At 49.8% G+C, this 6505-nt stretch overlaps 1 long non-coding RNA gene across 1 annotated transcript; it reads right to left on the bottom strand.

Moving 5' to 3' along the window:
- Positions 1-3743: 3743 nt before the first annotated feature.
- Positions 3744-5765, bottom strand: LOC120385223. The gene is made up of 3 exons (XR_005589358.1): positions 5654-5765; positions 5061-5156; positions 3744-3797 (listed from the first exon to the last, which is right to left on the bottom strand). It is a non-coding gene; the product is annotated as an uncharacterized LOC120385223 (long non-coding RNA).
- Positions 5766-6505: the final 740 nt, after the last annotated feature.

The following is a 6505-nucleotide window of genomic DNA, read 5'->3' as shown; positions in this document are numbered from 1 at the left end:
TGTAAAGTAAGAGGCTGATTATGTGATAACTTTCAGTGTTACTATATAATTCAGGTTTTCTTCTAGTTCTCTCCCCGCCCCTCCTACTATATTGGAAATGGTGGCTAATCCTGAAAAGTAAAACCTCACTCCAAAGGAATTAGAGCGGGGGAACATGTGGGAGAAATAGCATGTATGAAAATAGAGCCCCAGTGTAGACTGTAATTATTTCTCTTTCAAATGGAATTTATTTTGATAAACTTTAAAATAAATATTCTGTGAAGAGGAAAATTGCTTGAGTCAAGATGTGTAACCTTCTACCGAGTTAGAGGGTAACAGCCACAGAGTCCCCAATTTGCTTGTTTGCTAAACAAAGACACATCGGGCGGAAGAGGTCAGAATTTAAAATGGTGATGGATGCAGGATGATTGATTTTTGCAACCAGTTATTTTTATGGGTGCTGAGACCGTTTTTCCTTTTGAGGAGGCAGCTGTTAGAGCCCAGCTACTTAACCCTCAGGCCTGGCCATGGAAACCTCCCGTAACTGGCCTTTGTTTCTTTCACGTTTGATACCTTTGGGGTTCACACGTCCACACTGCATGCGGTTTACGGCAGCAGATACTTTGAGAAAACTGCCGGGCTCAGTCGGGCTGTTCCAAACTGATGTTGGCCCAAACTCTGCCTCACTTCATCTAGCGTGGGACATGTCTGTATCGAAGGATTGGTTCACACCTGATTTGCCCAGACACCTCGCAGGAGGTGTGGTAAGATGGGGTAAGCTGGAATCTACAACGATAAAGTAAAAGGTAAGGGTGGGAGTCCTTCAGCTTTCAGCTCAACAAGCGTGTTCTGTTCATTCTCTCTGAAGCATCTGGCACTGGTCACTCTCAGGCAGCACACTGGGCTAGATGGCCCATTGGTTTGACCTAGTATGACCTGTCTTGTGTTCTTATGTAAGTCATCTAAGGGAGACTGACTTCCAGGATCCCAGGACTGATCCCCTCTGGGGAATGAAGCACAACAGTGACAGGCTGTGCAGCCTGCACTAGTCTCCTGTACCTGAAAGGCCTGCTAGCCCGAAGTGCTGGGCCAGCTATGCCAGTACCTGGTTCCTCAACTGCAGCTACAGGTCCTGCTCCATGTGACTCCAAAGCCAAAGAGCTGCAGAGATCCAACCCCTCATAATCTTTGCCATTTATTTTCCTTTTTCTATTATTAGTGATGCAATAGTGAAATCTAAGGAGAAAACTAATTCACTTTGAGGCTGTGGGCTAAATATAAGCAATAATTTGGTTTCGGTATTGAAATGTTCAGCTCTCCAAATTTGGGATGCACTGCCTGGGTGAAAACCTCTGATTGGGGTTTTGGTACCACTAAATATGCACCTGCCTCCTTGGGTTGCTGTTCTAGGATTTATAAGGGTTGATTTTCTGCTGTATTCTTCTGATGGTTTGACTAAATTGATGACTTGATTCCAACGCAATATCCTAGTTAACTCGTTGATTTACTGATTTGACCTGAACTTTATCACTGTATTGTTTAACCTTTCATTAGCTAGTCGTTTAGCCTTAGCGATGTATGTTCTTGGTTGTATTTGTTCATGTTAACAAAACATGAAACTGGGATATTGAGTCATTTCTTTCAATAAGCAACAAGGGCTGGAACTGTGGAGAATGTGAACGGAGATCAGACATTGGACGTCTGAGCCTTATCAGATTTGTCTAAATTAACACTGTGTTTCCCAAAGGGGAGCAATGGAGGGCATCTATCTTAGCTCCAGCTGCGGCCGGGTGGGGGGAGAGCTCAGACCATCACAAGGAAAATAAGCTCCCCTACCCAGGCTTTCAGGAATTTGGGAGGGTGCAGTGTGTCTGAGTGAGGAGAGATCAGTGAGGTGGGGCTGATCTGAGTAGGGGTCAGGGGTCTTGCTCTGCAGCCACTCTCATGGCCCTGCCCAATCCTTACCCCAGTCTGATTTGCCCAGGGGTTGGGCCTTGTCAGGCCAAGATGGGGTTGGAGCTCTGGTTGGAAGGGCTGTAAAGGTAGTGAACAGTTTGTAGATTTCAGCCAGCAGGGTGTTGGTAGAGTAAATGTGTGTGTGTTAAAGGGACGCTGCTGACAGAGGACAGGATGAAGGTGGTGCAGGCAACTGTAACTGCGTCTCCTGCTTTTCAGAAGTTTGAGTTTTGCGGCTGCAGAGGTTCTGCAAGGGGCTGATATTGCTCCAGCCAATCTTAACTCTGCATGAAGGAAGGGTTTGTCCCTTTAATGATTAATTCTCCTCAGTACTAACTGGGCTCTGAGGCTGACCCCCAAGCTAAATGCTTAGAAAGAAAACAATGAAAATATCAACTGTCCATGACTCGTTTAAAACAAATCCTGTCCCTCCTGTCTGCACTGGCAATGATGAGAGGAAACCAAGCCAAGTGATTCATTGCCTCGGGAAGTTTAACCACTTCCATTCTCTGTATCTTTACTGTAACGGAAAGGAACAAGAAAAGCAAACGGAGTTCACAGAGAAAAAGTGGCAGATTTCTTTTCTCTCCAAAGCTCTGAGAGCAAACCCTGTTCTCCACATGACGCTCTTCTTTATATTTAACTCCTCCCCATTGGGCTGGATTACTGCTAGTAGCACATCCTCGCTCTGCTTCCTTCAGCGTCTCAGTGTGATTACGATTAGATGAGTAATGTCCGTCCTTTCCCCTTCAACCTGCAAAGGAAACTTCTGCTTCACCACACCAGCTAACAAGAAGTCATGAAAGCAGTTTACTTGGGAATTCCTGTCCTTGTATTACCACCAAAAACACTAGACTGAGAAATGAGTGGTTCTTTAAAATCAATGTCTTCAACTAAGGCCTGGTCTACACTAGGTGGGGTCGATCTAAGTGCGCAACTTCAGCTACGTGAATAGCGTAGCTGAAGTCGAAGTACCTTAGCTAGAATTACTTACCCATCCTCACGGCACGGGATCGACGTCCACGGCTCCCCCGTCGATTCCGCTACCGCCACTCACTCTGGTGGAGTTCCGGAGTCGACGGGAGCGTGTTCGGGGTTCGATATCGCATCTAGATGAGACGCGATATATCGAACTCCGAGAAATCGATTGCTACCCGCCGATCTGGCGGGGAGTGAAGACATACCCTAAGAGGCTATATCTGATCACAGGACCAGCCGCCCACCCAGGTCAATATATAACTTAGATATTTCCCCAAAATCACATTGATGCCAATCCTTCAGTATCTAAATGCTAAAGGTTTATTTATAAAAAGAAAGAAAGAAAGAAAGAAAGAAAGAAAGAAAGAAAGAAAGGTGAGAATTAAAATTGGTTAAAGGAATCAAATACAATAATTGCAAAGTTCTTGGTTCAGGCTTATAGCAGTGATAGAATAAACTGCTGGCTTGATAAGTCTTTGGGTGCTTCCAAGTCACTGGAAGTGCCTCTCCCTTGGTTAGATGCTCCCATTAGTATAAGTCCATAGTCCAGATGTTTGAGCAGGAAAGAGGCTGGAGCAGGCTAGAGGCACAGTGGAGATGTTTCCAGGGCCTCTTTTAACTTCTGCCATATGAAGGGAAACCCATTGTTTCAAAGTCCTCAGCACAGCTAGTGGAAAATCACAGGTGAAAGATGGGAGCTTGGAGTCACATGGGCAAGTCCCTGTCCATGCCCCATTTTGCTCAGTCATTGCAGGATGGATACTTTGCAGGATACGTCAGATAAAACATTCACAGAAAAGTCTGTTCAGTGTAGATGGGTGCCTCCCATGGTCCATTGTGAATTAAGTGTCCGTTCGATGGGCCACTCACTGGCTAACAGCTCACTTCAGCGGATGCATAGAATGGAACACAGAAAGAAGATATTTATACATACAGAGACCGTGAAAAGGTGGAAGTAGCCATACCAACTCTATGAGGCCAATCAACTGAGATGAGCAATCATCAGCAGGAGAAAAAAACCTTTGAAGTGATAATCAAGATGACCCACAGAAGGTGTGAGGACACTTAACGTGGAGAAATAGATTCAATTAGTGCAATGACCCAACCATTCCCAGTCTCTGTTTAAAACTAAGTTAATTTTATCTAATTTGCATATTAATTCAAGTTCAGCAGTCTCTCTTTGGAGTCTGTTTTTGAAGTTTTTTTGTTGCAAAATTGCCACCTTCAAGTCTGTCACTGAGTGGTTAGAGAGGCTGAAGTGTTCTCCTACTGGGTTTTGAATGTTATGATTCCTGATGTCAGATTTGTGTCCATTTATTCTTTTGCATAGAGACTGTCCGGTTTGGCCAATGTACCTATGGCAGAGAGGCATTGCTGGCCCATGATGGCATAGATCACTTTGGTAGATGTGCAGGTGAATGAGCCCCTGATGGCGTGGCCACTTTGGAGAAGTGGGGCTCCAGAGTGTCCAGCCCCTGCTGCTGTGCCAGAAGCACAGACGTGGGACAGCATGGCGGAAGCTGAGCTGTTTGGTCCTGTCCTCCACTGGGCACAAGCTGTCATTGTCTCGCCAGGCTGGGACAATGGTCGGTCTTGGGGCTGGTCTATTTGCTCTGAACCCTCAGATCATGTGCTCTGATCCATGAACAGCACGTCAGGATCAAGGCACATGTCCTGGACCCCAGACCCCAGCTGCAGAAGCCTTGGTAGGATGGATGGAGTGGCCGTGAGGACAGGAACTGCAGTGTCCCTAGGACAGAAGAGCTGATTCCCTGAGGCTCCTCCTGTATCTCAGGGTCTCCCTAGAAAGGAGCCAGTGACTTTTCTCAGGGTCCCATGTCCTGCATCTCACAGGTGTTGGTTTCAGTCTCTCAGGCCCCAGCCAGGCCTGGTTTTCACTGTTAGTGCTTAATGCAACCGTGCAGAGCTCTGGCTGAGAGTCCCAGCTCCTTCCCTCTGCTCCCCTGCGCCCCCACCCCAGGAGGCGTAAGGGTCCCAACATTGCACTGCACTGACAGCTCTGGGAACGTGGGGCGGCTTGGGTCCAAGCTGGGAGGACACAAAGCAGGACTCTTCTAGTCTCTCCTTTGCAGCCCCATGACGGGGTTAAGGGGAAATTCCGCCCCAGACCGGCCCATTCTACTCACCTCCAAGAGGTGCTGCAGCTTAGCTAGGGTGGGGGTCTCAGTGAGCAGGCACCCGACCATGGCGTCCAGCCTCTGTAAATAGGTGTTGTGCAGAGCCTGCAAGAAGCGGGAACACCCGTCAGTCATGGGACATGGGGCTACACCAGTCACGGGACCAGGGGGGTTCTCTGAGAGCCCTGGCCAGACCCAAAAGGCACATCCTGGCCTCTCCCATTCACATCATTCCAAGGACACTTGGCAAGAGTTCCTAGTCGGATGCCTGCTGGCTCCTCAATCCTTGGCCTTAGCAGTTCTCTGTGCAGGGGCTGGTACCCAGCAGACTAGGGACCAGCCAAACTGCAATGGGTGGGAAGAAGGATCCCCGGGAGAGTCCAGGCAGCAGAACACAGAATGAGGAGAGGGAAGGCTGAGATCAGCCACAGAGGGGTAATACAATCTCCCCTGGAGGGAAGGGGCCCTCCCTGCCAGTTTGTCTCGGGCCTGTTCCCAGCTCTGCTCACTCCTCCCCTATTCTCAGCAGCTCCATCAAACCAAGGGAGCAGGGACCAGAGGCGGCTCCTGCTCCTGGGACAGGAAGTAGGATCGTGACCTACCTGGAAGTGGGTGGTATCCTGCCCAGTGCCCATCGTGAAGATGGTGTAAAGAAGAGCCCGCAGGAGGCGTGATTCCAGCTCCAGGGCAAGCAGCGGCTTCAGTTTGCTGCGGGAGAGAGGAGCCCGTGTTATCCTTGGCGGCACCGGAGTGGCGCTGGCACTGCCATGGCCATGACCCCTCCCCGCAGTGATCCTCCCCACGGCCGCTGTAACGTTCCTGGGTGAAATCACCCCCAGCCAGGAAAGTGGAGACGTTCCGCCTCCTCTGCTGGGGATGGGAACAGCCACAGCTGGGGTAATCTAGGCCGGAGAAGATCTGGGACTCCCGGCTCCAGACCCGATCAGCACCAGGGTTAAGGCAGCTGGATGGGACGGTCCTGGTACCTGAGGCTGCAAACTGCAGCCATGGAGCTGAGATGATGGAGGTTGGCTCTGGCACCATGGGCAGATTTTCAATCAGCTCCTGAGAGACCCCAAGAAGATAAATTTGCATGTGAGACTCAGGCCCCGCAGACCCACAGGCACTTTCCAGGGAGGAGGCCAAAGTGCTCGGCAGAAACAGCCAGTGTCACTCCCAACCCCAACCAGCTGGGCCCCCCAGTCCTCCCATCCATCAAACTTCCTTCCCCTCCCCTCCCTCCGGCCTTACAATTCCCCACTGCCAGCTCCCGATTGGTGTCAGAAGCTCTCCCTTCCCTGCTCCCCAGCCCTCAGCCACAGGAACCACTGTCCTCTGCTTCCCCCTCTGGCCCCACCAACTCTTTCTCTCGTTTCTGGGTCCCTCGCCCCAGGGGCCAGACACGGGGTCCCACTCACCGCAATGCTCTCCACGAGGGCCGCTTTGGAGACGTG

Source organism: Mauremys reevesii, linkage group 17 (genome assembly GCF_016161935.1).
Source record: "Mauremys reevesii isolate NIE-2019 linkage group 17, ASM1616193v1, whole genome shotgun sequence".
Lineage (NCBI taxonomy): Eukaryota > Metazoa > Chordata > Testudines > Geoemydidae > Mauremys > Mauremys reevesii.
This window is presented reverse-complemented; position numbering and strand designations above follow the sequence as displayed.